This window comes from Macrotis lagotis, chromosome X, assembly GCF_037893015.1.
Source record: "Macrotis lagotis isolate mMagLag1 chromosome X, bilby.v1.9.chrom.fasta, whole genome shotgun sequence".
In the NCBI taxonomy this organism is placed as follows: Eukaryota; Metazoa; Chordata; class Mammalia; order Peramelemorphia; family Peramelidae; genus Macrotis; species Macrotis lagotis.
Window position 1 is genome coordinate 558,870,398 of NC_133666.1, and position 17,029 is coordinate 558,887,426.

Genomic DNA, 17,029 nt, shown 5'->3' on the forward strand with positions numbered 1-17,029 from the left:
AGAGGGAGTCCATGTGTACCTGGAGGAAGATACACTTTATTAAGGAGGACTTTTATTATGTAGAGGATAAAATAATTGATTAGTAGTTTAAGTCAACCTTATGGAAGGCTATTTATTATCAACTCCAACTTCTAGTGGGCACCTAACGCTTGTGGATTGGCTATACCCGTATATTTGGTTTTTTGATCCCATAATTAGAATTATATTATATAATAATATGAAATTATATAATATGTATTATAATTTAATCCCATCAGTATAAAGGAGACAAGCGCTCGGCCCTCCAATTGCCCCACAAGCGGACCCAATCCAATTAAGAAAAGGGAAGGGGGTGGGGCAGGGCCCGGCTCCCGCCATTCCGACAGCTGGGCGGGAAGGCCTCGCGGCGGACGGAGGGGGTCTTCCCCGCCCGCGGGCCGGGGGCTGCGGGAGGGGGTCACGGGGGCATCGGACGACGGTTGGCCGCGCCGTTCCCAAGCCGAGTCTCCGAGGCGGCTTCCCCCGAGGGGGCTCCGGAAGGGGGGCGCTTGGCCACAAAGGCCGCTACCACAACGGCGCCGCGCACGGAGCAGGAACCCACGGGCTCCTCGGCCCCGGCCCCCCTTCGCCTCCCTCCCTCCCGCCCGCCCGCGCCTGCGCGCTCGGCCCTCCGGAAGCCCCGCCCAGCCTGGGCCGCAGGCGCGGCGGCGTGCAGCGCGGGGGCGGGGCGCCGACGTGGGCCGGCGCCGCGGGGTCAGCTGACTCGCCGGGCTCGGCACGTGACCCGCGTCGGTCGCCGCTCGGGCTGAGGGAAGCCCGGAGCCGGGAGATGGACAGCTGAGCCGCTGCCTCCTGGCTTTCCCGCCTCCGCCGGCGCTTCCGGTGAGTGATGGGCGGCCGGGCGGCCGGGGAGGACCGCGGCGGGCCGGGCCGGGCGCTCCGTAAGCTGTCAGGCGGGGGGGGGGGGACGCCGGGCGGGTCGCTCCGCCCGTCCTCGCCCGCCGCCCCGCGGAGCACCCGGCCTGGGGCCGTGCGTCGCCCGCCGGCCCGCGGCTCTAGGCCCCACTCGGCCCCGGGCCCGCCGGCCGATGCGAGGTCTGCAGAAGCCCGGCCGGGGGGCGGGGGAGATCGGAAGGCTGGCCCTGGACCGGCCCCGGGGGCCGGGGCCCTTCCATTGGGGGAGGGGCAGAGGTCACGGGGGTCTGCGGGCGCCCGGCCGGCCTGGATCTCAAGGTCAGGGTTGGGGCGCTGCAGGTGGGGGTGCGGGGTCACGGGTGAATTCGGGAGCAGTGGGGGGAAGGAAAACGAGAGGCGCCGCGAGCCCGTCCGGGCCCCGGCCCCGAGCCGGGCCATTTTGGCCGTCACGTCTCTTCATTCTGCCTCAGAAATGTTTTCCTAACCAGTCTTTCTCACATCTTGCGTTTTTCTCAGTTCCTCCCCTGTACCTGGACTCCTCTTTCTTCTCGCCTCCACTTTGACCTGCCTGGCTTTCTTCAAGACTCAGTTCAAATCCCACTTTGTGTAGTAAGTCTCTCGGCGGTCCTACCCCTTCCCCACCTTGGATCGTGTTCCGTTATACTGTATAAATCTTGTCTGTACAGTTTTGCTTTGTATCCTCAGTCCTTGGGACCGACTACTAAATGGTTAATAAATGATTCTCGACTGACTTACTGCTATCACCCTTGTTGAGATTGTCTTTCCACACCCTTAGAATACTAGAGTAACATTTTAACAGATCTCCCTGCCTCCAATCTCTTCTAGTGGTTAGACCACTGTCAGAATGGTTAAATATAAAGTTCTAATCTTTATTCAAAAGGCGTCTATTAAAGGTATGCCAGTTGCTGGTATTTAAAAACAACCACAAGGAGGTTATATATTTTTTGCTGAAAAGCATCTTAGTTGCTTATTAAATAAAATACAAATGATACTTTGGCGGTGGCTAGGTGGTGCAGTAGTTAGAACATTGGATCTGGAGTCATGAAAAACCTCAGTTCTAAAACCTCTAAAAAACCTCAGATACTATATAGCTGTATGATCCTGGGCAAGTCTGTTTGCCTTAGTTTCCTTTGTTGTAAAATGGGAATAATAATAATAATAACAACAACAACAACAACAACAAATGAGATAGTATTTGTGAAGTGTTTATAAGGCTCCAGGCCTAGGACAAAGAAGTCGATATAAATTTGCATTCTCTTCCACTCCTCTAATTAAAGGCAGCCAAAAATCTGGCTCTAACCGGCTTTAACTTATTATCCCCATTCACACAATTTATGCTCCTGATAAACAGACCTAAATTCCCTGATATCTATCTCTTGAAGTCTTAACTCTGCTCTCACTAGATTTGCTATTCAAATTCCTCCTGTAAAGTGCCTAAGTACAGGTTAACTGTGCTTATATACTATGAATATGAAGATGAAAATTCTTAATTCCTTAGAAGGTATAAGTGCACACAAATATAAGAGTGATGAATTTGGAGTTAGAGAATTGGTTTCAAGTCCTAGTTGTTACTCAATACCCATTCAGTGTGCTCTTAACCCCTCTGCCGCTCAATTTCCTCTTTTCTACAGTGACTTGCTTACATCTAGAATCCCTTTCAACTCTAAAAACCTTGGGCTAAAATGTCACTAAGTGTTCTTAGAATGGCTTCCTTTGGGGATTTTCTTTGTTAGAAGCTCATGAACCCAGAGGACAAATCCTATTGTCTTTTGTTTCACATTAAATCAACTGATAGTTAACTCCCAGCTCTCTTCCTGAAGTCCAGTCCTTTGCTTTTGTTTTTACATAATTATTTCCAAGTATGCCCTTCTCCTTTTCCCTACCCACGGGGCCATCTGTTGTAAGAGAATAAAAAGAAGGGAGGAAAAAAGCAGTTCAGCAAAATTAAGTCAAGTATCACTGGACTTTTAATTGAAGAATTTTGAACTAGAGTATCCTGTGATGAAGACAACTTAGCAGTGAAGGGTGTTATGCAGTGCTATTCTACTAGCCATGATAAATTCCCAAAGATGTTAAAAAAAGAGGATACAGCAGGATATAAGTCCAGAAACTCTAGGCAAGGGAAAATTTGTTGAGGTCCAGGAATATCCATTGGCGGAGGGGAAATCCAGGGTTTAGGAGAGTGCTGACTATGGGGAAGTAGGAAAATTAGGTTGCTGGGTTAAATTTGAAATCCCTGGCAGTGCCAAGCAAGTTCACCAAAAATTCTCATTTGTTTTGTTAGGGAATTCTTCTTCCCCCCCCCCCCCCCCCCCCCCCGCTAAGAACACAAGTGCCCCCCTCTTTATGGAGGCCAAAGGGGAATTATATTTCAAAAATACACAATTAGAACTACTCTGGGGGGAAATTGGGTTGAAATTATATGAGTAAATAAAGTATACTTGCGAAATATGGAGTAGATTTTTTCTTTAATAAATACAACCAATTGGTTATAAAGTAAAAATCAGCAAGTGTTTAATAAACCAATAAAACATTTTAAAATTTTTTCACTTGAATGCATAAAGAATATGTAAGGGCCTTACATAAGGAATACAAAAGAAACTATCATGATGTGTAAAATGAATGTATTTTAATAAGAAATATGAAAAATTTCATTTTTGTGAAATTCCTGAAATCATTACTTGAGAATAAATGAAGTCATCCACGTCATCAGAAGTGTTTAAATAAATTAGTAGTCTGAGCAAGGACTAAAAAAAAGATTAAGAGATTTCTCATGAAGGGTAGTATTTAAAAAGGATCAAATAATAAAAACAACATATATTTGATCTTTATATATTCATTTTGTAGCAGTCACTCTAGTATCATGCTTTCTGCATGCTTTAGTTATGATAAATGATTCATAATAAGCTATTCTGTTACAATTGTACCTTGTGCCACAGCTAGAAAGCAGCATGTTATTAATTTCATTTACAGTTTGAGGTCATGCAACTTCTACTTCATTTTGTCTTGTTTTGGTAAGATCTAATAATTGGTTTGCTAACTTGTTATTAGAAGAGCATGAAGAGAAGTTACATGTACACAGCCAATTTTAAAAAATGTTGATACTACTGTCTCCAACTCGGTTCTCTAAGTTAAAAATTGGCTTGCATTTCAGAGTCTGTATCAGTGATGTTTTGGGTTACCAGTAGGTGGGACTGTTTGAAATTTTTGTGGATGTCCTAGGCAGGGATCAACAAACTACAGATGTAGCCTGTTTTTGTACAGCTTTTGAACAAAGAATGATTTTTTACATCTTAAAGTTTTATGATTATGTCAAACATTTGAAAATTAAATTTTATTTAATTTGTAAAATTTGTAAACTTTTTAAACTGTTAATTTTTTTTATTTAAAAAATGTAAAAACCATCTTTAGGTCAGAGGCCATACAAAAACAGGAGAGTCAGACATTCACTGACTCATTCTTTTTCTCTGAAATTGCCTTATATTTGTATGTATGTACATGCTGTCTCCCCTATTTTGCCTCCCCTTAACATGTTAACATGTTAGGAGCTATTTCAATTTTTTCTCTTGTATCCTGGTCCTAGTGCATTATCTGAAATAGGGTAAACATTTATTAAAAACTTCTTGACTGATTACTCTGGGCAAGTTGTTAAATAATCATGAATGTATATAAGAGATAGCTTGTAAAAGGTGCTTCACACACATCTGTGAAAAATAGCATGGTGTAGTGCAGAAAGCATCGGACTTGGAAGTAGGGAAGATTTTGATTTCACTCTTGCCACTGATAGTCTCTGTGTGACCCTAGGTGAACTGCTTAATTTCTCTGAGCCTCCATTTCCTTATCTCTAAAATGGGAATAATATATAGGCACTATCTCCACAGGGTTGTTATATGAATCACGTAAATGTATTTTAAGCACTTTGTAAATATTAAAATACCTTGTGAATATGAGTCAGTGTTTTTCTCATTTTAATTGCAACAACCCTGTTTGGTAGATAGTGCAGGTATTATTATCCTTATTTTATAGAAGAAGAAATTTGAGGTTTGGAGAGATTGTGACTTATTCAGGTAAAAGTGGGACCCAAATCTAGGTAACCAGATAATGGTGCTCTTTTTTACCATATAATATCACTGCTTGTAATACAGGAATGTGTTAGCTTTTAGCACTTAACCAGTGAAATGAGGCTCTGTACTCCATTTTAGTTAACTTATCTATTCCTAGAGGGAAAATAAAGCAGTCTTTTGGGAATCTCATGTGAAACCGGGAAAGCCACATGGGGACAGTTCCTTTGATTTAGCAATGTATGACAAGAGGGGAAATGTGGCAATTGGAAGTTCTAAAGTAAACCTGATTGAGGAGTAAGGAAGCTTTGGTGAAGAATGGGTCGAGTTAATCAAGGAAAGCTTTTTTGGAGGAGATGGTAAATGAATTCATTTAAAACAAAAGGGAGCTTGTTTCTTATGAGAGAGATTAGGCAAAATATTAGGTATAGGAGAGATAGGAGATCCAGGACTGTAGTAATAAGGAGATGTTTATTAAAACAGTCTAGGGGGTGGCTAGGTGGCGCAGTGGATAGAGCACCGGTCTTGGAGTCAGGAGTACCTGGGTTCAAATCCGACCTCAGACACTTAATAATTACCTAGCCGTGTGGCCTTGGGCAAGCCACTTAACCCCATTGCCTTGCAAAATCTAAAAAAAAACCCCAAAAAACAGTCTAGGAAGGAAGTACAAAGTAAACAGACCTGGCCAAGAGATTGAATAATGAGGCTGTAAGAACCAAAAGGTTTATTCTGTTCCTAGGATCATCCAAGGGAAAGGTACCTTCAAGCCTATCTAGTCTAACCCCACTCATGACATGAAAACTGGGGCTAAGCAGTTACCTGACTTGTTCCAAGTCATGCCAGTGATAGAGTTAGCATATTTGTATCCATATCTTCTAACTCTGAAGCCAGAGAGTGCTCTTTCTGTTGTAACACCCAGTCTTTCAGCAGGAAGGAATCAAAACTGTAATACTAACTCATTTATATAACATTTGAAAAATTCTTTACGTGTGTGAATCAGATCATTTGATCCTAACTGTAATCCTTTGAGGTAAATGATATAGGTATTCTTTCCATTTTAAAGATGAGAAATCTGAAGCTTAGAAAATTTGTGACCATGCATGCATGGATACTAATTGACATGAAAGCTTTCAAGGGAATTAAGCTGTTAAGATCCAAGCTTTTGGAGCAGTTACAACTATGTAGTTTCCAACCCCTCTTCTGCAATTCCCCCTTTGCAAAGAAATAGTTAAAATATCTAGGTGGTGAGAACAGCAGTTATCTGGGTAAATAAAGCAAATCTGAGATTGAATAAGATCCTTTTGGACTCCAAACTAATCTTGGCATAGTTCTCTTATAAATTCAGCTGCCATTTTGTTTGGCATCTGTGATTCAGTGTTTTGCTTTCCAGAAATCATGTAGTTATGCTTTGTTAATTTCCTGGGAAAAGCAAAATTATTCATCTTCATTTCATAGTTTAATTGTTCAGTCTTTTATATCTCACCAAGATTGGTTGATTTGCTAGCAGGTGAAACCACAATGTTTTTTGAGCATTTGCAAACAGAAGGCATGAAAATGAAGAAGTAGCTATACTTTGGGAAAATGTTATTTTAAAAGTATACCAATGAAGGTCTTGAAATTTAGAAAGAGTTAACAATTCTGTTTGGTTCTTTGTAATAATAAAATTAAATAATAAATCATTTAGGCATATTAGTGAAAGGTGATACTAGATTCCTGTAGAAATGGAATTGTTGTGGAGCCATACTAATACCTTGCCTATTACATTCATTTCTTTTATTAAGATTTTTGACATTTACTGTTGTCCTTTTCCGAGTTTTAGATATATAATATTGAGGAAAAGGCGCCTCTCTTGACTAATTCATTTATAGTAGCTTTGTGGTTCAAATAATAAGATTTTTCTATAGGTGAGGTTAACAGGATTAGCATGGAGTTCCATACCTTTTGACAATCTTATCTCCAGTTCATTTCCTGCCCTTTTGTTGGATATGCTGATGTCCATTCAGATATTCTAACTTCTCAGTTCTTCATTCTTTTCCATTTTCTTTCCTTCACTTGAATTTGACAGTACCCAACACCATAGTGATGGCCTTGTTCTCATCATCACCTTTGAGGGTTTAGTCCTTCAAAATTCTGAACTCTTATTTCCTCTTATCATTCTGTCTGTCCCTATGTCTTAACCTTCCTAGACTTATTCTTTTTTAAATTAAAAATTTTAACAATCCACAAGAAAAATGAAACCCCTTTCAGAAATTTTTATAGTAATAGAACACTGAGCAAATTTGAAAAAAGAAAATGTGAATTTACACCCTGATTCCATCACCTCATCTATCAGCTAGGTGGGCAGCTAGGTGGTGAAGTAGTCCTAGAATCAGGAGGGTCTGAGTTCAAATTTGGCCTCAGACACTTGTCCTTTGCTGTATGATTTCGGGCAAATTGCTTAACATATCTCATCCAGGACGTTCTCTGTCATCTTGATTCATATCTCTACCTTAGATGGCTCTGGAGGAGAAAGTGAGGCTGGTGACTTAGCACAGTATCCCTTCAAATTCAGTTCACTTGCTTCTCATAACATCACCTGCCTGATGTATCAGAAGATGGAGTAGCATGTTCATTATGAGGCCTCTGGACTGGTGTACTAAAACTGTTTTTTGTCTTCTCTGGGACTTCTAACCTCTTCATCCCTCAGTGTTCTTGTAGGCTGTGATCCTTCATCTAACATCACTTACTTCCCTTTTCAAACTTGTTCCTATAGTTAACCAGTTCTACTTTTTGATGCCCATATCTTGGCAAACTTGGACCCTGGATTATGTTTACTCATCTCTACACACTCCTACTCTTGCATGCTAAATAGAACTGGAAGAAAACTACAGATTTATTATCTAAACTTAACTGAGCCCTCACTGCAGCAAGATGGAGTTTTTACTTGTTCTCAATTTCATTCTTCTCAGAGTCTGTTCTAAGTCTTCTCAATTTTCCTTAAACCTCTCATCATTCCCTTTCCCTCTTTGAATTGAGTACTTCACTTCATATTTTGTTGAGAAGAGACCATTTGCCTTGAGTTCTTTCTTCTGACCTTTTCTTCATTTCAGAAGCTTTGATATCATCCCTGATTGGCTACACTAGTCTCAAATAAAGATATAATACTAAATTCTAAAACCAACCTCTCTATATGCATCCTTGATCTCATCTCATTTTTTTCCCACTTTTTCACCCTTTCACTTATCCCATTTTCATCCTTTTTTATACACTAGTTCCTTTTTCCACTGCCAGACCAATATCTCCTAAATCTGGAAAAAAACATCTACCACCCCTTTCAAATTACTGCACTTTATGTTCCTTTTTATAGCCAAACTTTAAGAAAAGCAGTCTATGTCTATTGTCTATACTTCTGTCAGTCTTACTTAAACCCTTTCTAGCCTCCTTACTCAAATGAAACTGTTCTCTCTAAAGTTAGAAATGATTTCTTAATTGCCAAATCTAACAGCTTTTCTCACTCCTCAACCTTTTCAATCTCTCTTCAGCATTTGACACTGTTGACAACACTTTTCCTTGGTGCTTTTTCCTCTCTAGGATTTCATGACACCAGCCTCTCTTGGTTCTCCTACTCATATGACTATTCCTTCTCAATCTTCTTTGATGGTTCATTCTTCATATTGTATCCCTGACTCTAGGTGTGCCCTAAGATTTTATCCTGGACCTTCTTTTCTCCCTTTCTATTTTGGTGATTGCATCAGTTCTTATGGGTTTAATTATTAATCATATGCAGATCCCCCCCAGTCTCTGTTGAGCTCCATTCTTGTATTTCTAGCAGTCTAATAGATATCTAAAATTGGATGTCCCTTCAGCTTCTCAAACTCCATATGTCTAAACAAATGCTTCCATTATCTTTCCCTTCAAATTCACTTTCCCCCATCCCAAACCTCCTTATATTAATAGTGGGTACCACAGGCCTTCCAGTTCCCTTGGTTTGCAGCCTAATTGATTTGGTTTGGTTTTTTTTACTCCACAATTTTCCTCACTACACTTATGAGTTAATTGACAAATTTTGTTATCTAGCCTCACAATACCTTACCCTTTTTTTTTCTTTCTACTCAAATAACTAAGTTCTTTCTACTCAAATAACTACCCTTAGTTCAGCACCTTTTGCCTGTATTATTATTGCACTGGTCTTATAATTTAGCTCCCTGCCTCTCAAGTATCTCTCATTAGTCAGTCCTTTACCCTCTGCTGAAGGGATTTTCTTAAAGTACAGTTCTGAACATATTATTTCCTCTACTCATTAATCTCCTATAGCTTCCTCTTCCTCCAGGATCAAATAGAAGTCCCTCATTTTAGCTTTTAAGCCCTTTACAACCTACCTTTTTTCTTTTTAAAAGGTTTTTGCAAGGCAAATGGGGTTAAGTGGTTTGCCCAAGGCCACACAGCTAGGTAATTATTAAGTGTCTGAGGCTGGATTTGAACCCAGGGACTCCTGACTCCAGGCCCGGTGCTTTATCCACTGCGCCACCTAGCTGCCCCTACAACCTACCTTTTAAACATTTTTATACATTATGCCCCTTTCTGCACTCTTAGGCTTTTTTTCCTGGCCAGCTCTTTGACCTGAATCAAATCTTCTCTTCTTTAAATTTCCCAAGTGGCACTTGTGGCACTTCTTATTCCTTCTAGTTGTTAATTTTCTTCCATAAACTTAACTTTTAAAATAGTTTGTTTATACTTATTTATGTATGTGTTCTTTCTTGTATAATGTACTTGTTCAGGGCAGAAGCTATGTCATTTTTGTCTGTGTCACCAGTACCTGGCTCACTTAGATTGATTTTGAAGTTTTTATTTCTGCCACAATAGCCATGTGGTAGTCATTAAACTTCTCTGAGCCTAAGTTTTTTAGCTTGTGAAAAGAGATAATTATGTCATAACTTGTATTTTCATTTCATATTTTTTGTCTGCAAAGTAGCTTATAAAGTAGATAATTCTCATGGGATGAACTTTTAAAGTAAATTAGCATTTGATATAGTCTGATAGCTTTGCCTAGTGTTCTTTTTAACTTCTCAACTTTTGGCTTGATCAGTATTTGCTTTTAAACTTTTTAAACACTCTGCATACTTAAAGCTAGTATGTAGGATCTCATTAAGAAACTACAGAGTGAAACACATATCTTATATATAAAAAACACTTTGTCAGAGAACATTCAGTTAATGATGGTGGTTCTTTTGACTTGTCCTCAGTACCCATTTCTCTCAGCATCTTACCTCTTGTGTCTGTTGAACCCTCTATAAGAAAAATTCAGCCTACATGTCAAACCTGTGATGCTTTTTTGTTTTCTATAGAAGCTTGGTTGATATTTCCACTCTTTGGTTTTAATTCAACACACATTTAAGCACCTCCTATGTACATTCAAAGACAAAAAAGAAACAGGCCTGACCTTCATGAATTTGCCTTTTAGTCAAGTTAGTCTACAAAAATGAATAAATTCAAAATATATATACAAAGTAATTTTGAGAAGGAGAATGTTCATAAAATAACTGCAGGGTGGAGAAACCCCCTTTCTGTGCTTGGAGAAATGTCAAACATTTTGAGAGGTGAGGAGGGAGTATGGATTTTAGGAATTTGGGGTCACTTATGAAAAAATGCATGGAGGTCAGATATTTGGAGCAGTTAGCAGACCAGATAGAACTAGATAGAGAGGAATAATAAAGCTGGAAATGGAGGGCTTAAAATGGACAACTCAGTAATTGACTGGTGAGGATTTTATGTGGAAGATATTTGAACTGGAGGAATAGGGGAGGTGGGTGGATCTGTGATTCAGGGATTTACAATGATTAAGGATGGATTGGAAAGGAGAATTGGAGGCAGGGAAACTAAAGGGAAGGCTGTTTTTTTTTTAATAGTCCAGGTTAAGGTGATGAATTCCCAAACTGAGGAAGAAGGAAGAGACAGCTTCCAAGTACCATCAACAGATAAAGGGAAAGTTTGGAGAAATACTCAGTTGAGGGAAGATGGGACAGAGTATTACAGGTTCTGACATATAGATCAAATCAATAAACATTAAAGCACTTACTATCTGCCAGGTATTATGCTAAGTTCCAGGGATAAAAAGAAAGGGATTTTAAAAAGCCCCTGATCTTAAGGAGGTCACAATTTAATAAAGGAGACAGCATTCACAGAACTCCAGGTGTACCTCAGAGATAGTGTAGGTTTGGTTCCAAGACCACTGCAATAAGTGAGTCAGCCAATTTTTTTTTGTTTCCCAGTATATATAAAAGTTATGTTTATACTATCTTGTAGTCTGTTAATACTAGTATGTCTACAAAATGCACATATAATAATTAAAAATACTTGATTACTAAAAAATGCTAACCATCATCTGAGACTTCAGTGAATCATGATCTTTTTACTGGGAAAGGATTTTGTCTTGATGTAACTGCTGACTGATCTGGGTAATGGTTGCCTGAAGGAGTGGTTGTGACCATTTCTTTTTTCTTTTTTTTTTTGCAAGGCAAATGGGGTTAAGTGGCTTGCCCAAGGCCACACAGCTAGGTAATTATTAAGTGTCTGAGGCATGATTTGAACTCAGGTACTCCTGACTCCAAGGCCGGTTCTCTATCCACTATGCCACCTAGCCGCCCCACCCTGACCATTTCTTAAAATAAAACAATGCCGTTTGCTGCATTGATTCACTCTTCCTTTCTCTTGAACACTTAGTGGCCATTGTAGGGTTATTATTAGTTGACCTGTTACTAATATTGTTATCTGTCAGACTAGGGATGTATAAGCAGAAGTAGAGACCTGGGCATGGTCATTGAAGAAGTCAGAATACACATTTATCAACTAATAGAATTTTAGTTGGGAACTTGAAGGAAACCAAGAAGTAGTGATGAGAGAATTACAGACACTGGAGACAGCCTTGAAAATACTGGGAGTTGGGAAATGGAAGTGAGTATCTTGTTGGGAAGAGCAAGGAAGTCACTGTTAGTAAAATCACATAGAATGTGGTAGGGAGAAAGGTGGTAAGAAGATTGGAAAGATAGAAATGAACCAGTTTATGAAGGAGTTGAATGTCAAGCTGATGATTTTATATTGGATCCTGGAGATAATTTGGATCTAATGAACTGACTGAATTGTAAAGGGGGGGGGTGATGTATGACATGCTTAGATCTGCTTTTTATAGGAAGATCAATTCGACAACTAAGTAGAGAATGAATTGGATTGGAGAGCAGCTAGGCAGGGAAATCAAACAAAAGGCTATTGTAGTAGTCCAGATGTAAGGTGATGATGGCTTTGGTTGCAGTGTCAGAGGAGAGAAGTGGGTGGTGTATCTGTGCAAAGGTAGAGTCAACAGAACTTGACAACAGATTGGATGTGAAGGGGGGAGAGTGAGTGATGAGTGAAGGATGACACCTAAATTGCAGACTGAGAGATTAGAAAGATGTTGTGCTCTTGATGATATAGGGGAGTTTAGAAAAAGGAATGGTTTATTAGGAAAGATATTGAGTTTAATTTTGGATGTGTTGAGTTTAAGATGTCATTGGTACATTAATTCAAGATGTCTAATAGGAAGTTGGAGATGTGTTTTGAAACTGGAGGTCAGAGAGGTTTAGAGTTGGATGAGTAGACCTGAACATCATCTTTCTAGATGTTATGATTGCATTTGACAAGATTGAACTGATAAGAGCACTAAGAGGAAAAAAGAAGAGTGGAGGGAAAAAAGAGGGCCCAAGACCCAGTTTTGGGTTGGTGAGTGTGACCTGGGTGAAGATTCTTAAGGAGACTGAGAAGGGAAAGTCAGACAAGCAAGTAGAGGACCAAGAGAGAGCAGTGTCATGAAAACTCAGTGGGGAGAGGAGGATGATCATGGAGACAAAGGTGATCTGACAGAAGATTTGGAAAACAGACTTCAGAGATCTCACTTTTTGATCTCAACTCCTAAGCCTTCAATTATCTCCAGGCAGATAATTCTCTGATCTGAAACCCAACCCTAATCTCTTATCTAACCTCCAGTCTTATATCATCAATTGCCTTTTGGCTATCTCAAATCAACTGTCCCATAGACATTTCAGAGTTAAAAACATAACTCATCTTTTTCCCCAAACCCTTCCCTCTTCACTGATTTTCTTCTTTCCTCAGAGGCTTAATCCTTAACCCCCCACAAACAATTTTTTTAAGGACTTCATTTTGCTTCCAAAACTTATTCCTTAAAACACCATTGATAGTATTTGTATGAAGTATATTCTGTATACGAACTTGTTAACATCTGTTTGCAAGAATGACTCACCATTTGCAGCAGACAGGGTCACAAACACAAACTTATTTTTTTTTATTTTTATTTTTGGCAAGGCAGTGGGGTTAAGTGGCTTGCCCAAGGTCACACAGCTAGGTAATTACTAAGTGTCTGAGGTTGGATTTGAACTCAGGTACTCCTGACTCCAGGACTGGTATTCTATCCACTACGCCACCTAGCCGCTCCAGCAAACAAAAACTTATAACATGGCAACAGATACAATTACAAACATGACAGATTGAGTAGATATTGACTGCTTTTCTTCTATGTTCTTCTGTTTTAGTTCCTGGCAATATTGACCTATTTTTCAGGGTTTTCCTCCTCTTTTTTTTTGTTAAGGTTTTTGCAAGGCAAATGAGGTTAAAGTGGCTTCCCAAGGCCACACAGCTAGGTAATTATTAAGTGTCTGAGACTGGATTTGAACCCGGGTACTGCTGACTCCAGGTCCGGTGCTTTATCCACTGCGCCACCTAGCCACCCCCTCTCCTCTTGTTTTTGATTTGAAGTCAGTGGATTATTTCAAACCAGTAATTGTTTGGCTTTTTTGTTTGTTTTGTTTTTTGCAAGGCTGTGGGGTTAAGTGACTTGCTCAAGGTCATACAACTAGGTAATTATTAAGTGTCTGAAGCTGCATTTGAACTCAGGTACTCCTGACTCCAGGGATGGTGCTTTATCCACTGCACCACTTAGCTGCCCCCAAACCAGTAATTGTTTATCACCGCAACACATTTTTTTACCCCAACTTTAGGATTAGGAAAATTTAAATTTCCCAAAAAATAACCAGGAAGCTATTCCGTCTAGGAAATACTACTATGTAACTAAGATTCAAAAAGAAAGAAAAACAGTTCAGCAAACCTAAGCAACATACCTACCATATCAGAAAGTTTATGAAATCTGTGAAACATTCTGCCTTCAGAGTCCTCGACATTTGCAGTAAAGGGAAAGGAAGTATATTTTTTCATTTCTTCTCCAGATTAACTGTGGCCATTGTACATTCAGTTGTTGGAGGTGGTAGTAGATCTTTTATTCTTTCCATTTGTGGCATAATTTTCCTGGTTCTGCTTACTTCATTTTGTATCAGTTCATATAAATAAATCATCTTGTGATTTTCTGAATTCTTTACATTTATGATTTCTTTCTTTTGACAATAATATTTCATTGCTCTCACATACCATATTTAATGGGGTTTTTTTTCCTCTTCCCAATTTTCCTCTTCCCTTAACTTGATTTTCAAAATCTTTTTTTTGAACTCTGTCATAGTCTGAACCCAACTTCTATATTTCTTGGAGTCTTTAGATGCAGAAGCTTGGACTTTTTTTTATCTTCTGAGTGTGTATTTTGATCCTCCATGGGACCCAAAGTAATTGTCTATGGTCAGGTTCCTTTTTTTTTTTCTGTTTACTCATTTCCCCAGCCTATGTCCTGGTTTTGGGGTGCTTCCTGAGCTTTTGCTTTTGAGTATTATTGGGACACCTACCCACAAGGACCTCAGTTCCTTCAGGGTCTTAACATGGGAGGTTCTGACTGGTTTCCTACCTGTGCTTTGGTCTGTGTATGACCACAAGTATATCCCTCTGTCCTGGAACTGTGAGGAAGGTCCCTGCTCTATGACAGTATAGGGGCCCAGGCTGTGACCAGAGTCTGAATATGAGTAATGCCCCAGAGGAGAGACTTTGACAGTCTCCATCTACTCCCTTACTTTCCATGGGCTGAGAGTTCTGGAAGCAGCTATTGGGCGACTCCCTTGTGGGCTGTCCCCCAAAAAGAGAAGAGAAGAAGGCACTTTTTTATTTGCTAAGATAGAAGACTGTGTTTTTACAATACTGATTATAATGCTATACCTTTTCAGTGTGTTTGATTATGCTGAATTTTTTTTAATTGGGAAATGTTGGTAATATGAAAACAGGCAATCCATAAAATTTTTTTTTAGAAAAAAATTCTCTTTTAGTCATAGTTAAGAAAGATATCTCCATCTACTTTTCCAGTTTTTAAAAACTTAGATATTTATATTAAATATCCATTCAGAACTAATTTATATAAAGTATCCATTTGTGATATAGGCTGCTAGTTTAAATATACTTAACATTTTTTTGCAAGGAATGAATGGGGCTAAGTGACTTGTCCAAGGTCACACAGCTAAGTAAGTATTAAGTGTCTGAGGCTGCCCTGAACTCAAGTCCTCCTGACTCCATGGCCTGTATTTTATCCACTTGGACACCTAGTTATCACTAAATATACTTTTTGCCAAATTTTGTTGGTTTTTTCCCAGTAGTTTGTAATGAATGAAGATTCTCCCTCCACCCCCAGCCCTTCATTTATGTTCTTAGGTTTATTGAGTTTCTGATTCTTGCTTGCTTATGTGCCTTTTCTGATTTACTGTTTTTGACCAATGCCAAGTAATTTTGGTTTGATTATTGTCATGTTTCTACTTCTATGTTACCCAATTCGGTCTTTGCAAACTGACTTCTATTCATGTTATGCTTTTAAAACTCTTCTTCCTATGATTTATGACCTCTTGCTGGTCAAATCCAGAGGGCTTTTCCTATTCTTTTTTCTCTTTGACCCCTGCAGCTTTCAGTTCTCTTGATCACTTCTTCTCAGTACCTTTTTCTCCCTCTGTTTCTGAATACTTCCTTTTCTCCTTTCATCTTTGTCTTCATGTTCTCTTCCTTACTCTTTCATTTCAGTTATCTCATATGTTTGATTAGTTTTCTTTTATATTTTCTTAATTGACAATTTTGTTCACTTCTCTTGATGCCTAAACTAACTTTTTTATGCAGATGGCTTTCAAATCTCTCTCTCCCTTCTTCATATTTCTGCCAAAGGATATTTTCAGGGTTAGAACTCCTTGATCCTCCCTTCATTGTGAGGTTCAGTAGGGAAGAAAATAGAAGAGACCTATATTTATCATAAGTAATTAATTTGGCTCACATACCTTCAACTAGCAATTGTGGGAAGCATGATTGCAGCTTGCAGTTTAACTAAGATTCTTCCCTTCTTCCACAAATAGAGGATTTCATATTCAATGGATTATATCAGTTAATCAGAAAACATTTTAAGCCCATGTGTGGTGTCCTTAAAGGAAAAGAAAGAGGAAGAAAGGGAGTTGGCATTTATATAGTGTCTACTGTATACATGGCACTATATTAAGTCACTTGCAAATATTATCTCATTTGATCAATCACTTAACAAATTTTTTTTTTTTACAGCCCTTAGAATGTTCAGGAATTGTGCTCAGCCCTGGAGATATAAAGAAAAGCAAAACATTATCTCTGCCCTCAAGTAGCTTATAGTCTGACGGGGAGATAACATGGAAACAGCTGTTATTGTTGTTTGTCCCTCATTCTCAAAGAAGAGAGTGTGCTGTGTTAAGTCATCAGCTTCACTTTCTCCTCCAGAGCTATCTGGGTCCAGTGGTCAGAAATGAAAAAGGACAACAGGAAATGACCCTGAATTCCAGGTAATCAGGGTTAAATGACTTGTCTAGGGTCTCACAGATAGTCTGTGGTCAGGTTTGAACTCAGGTCCTCCTGACTCCAGGACCAGTGCTCTATCCACTCTACTTGCCTACCTGTCCTACATGCAGATATGCACTATAAATGGGAAATGATCCCAGAGGGCAGGCACTTGGGGGGAGGGGGCATGTGTGGGAAAGACATCTTACAGAAAGTAGGATTTAAGCTAAGTCTTTTTGTTTGAAATTTATTTTCATCCATTTGTATATGTATATTTCCAAGTTACAAAGTTTCCTTCCATCCTCCCTTCCCACCCCCCCCTC

General features: G+C 39.6%; 1 protein-coding gene across 8 annotated transcripts in view; it reads left to right on the top strand.

Annotated features, from left to right (window-relative positions):
* Nucleotides 1-724: 724 nt before the first annotated feature.
* ATP6V1C1 (ATPase H+ transporting V1 subunit C1) overlaps nucleotides 725-17,029 on the top strand; it is a 52,019-nt gene continuing 35,714 nt past the window's right edge. For 3 of the 8 annotated variants that reach the window (XM_074200879.1, XM_074200882.1, XM_074200884.1), the window contains exons 1-3: nucleotides 725-861; nucleotides 1,411-1,503; nucleotides 16,461-16,711. The gene's annotated coding sequence lies outside the window, so the exon portion shown is untranslated. The remainder of the gene's footprint in view (nucleotides 862-1,410; nucleotides 1,504-16,460; nucleotides 16,712-17,029) is intronic. The other 5 variants (XM_074200880.1, XM_074200883.1, XM_074200878.1 and 2 more) reach the window with 3 other exon arrangements.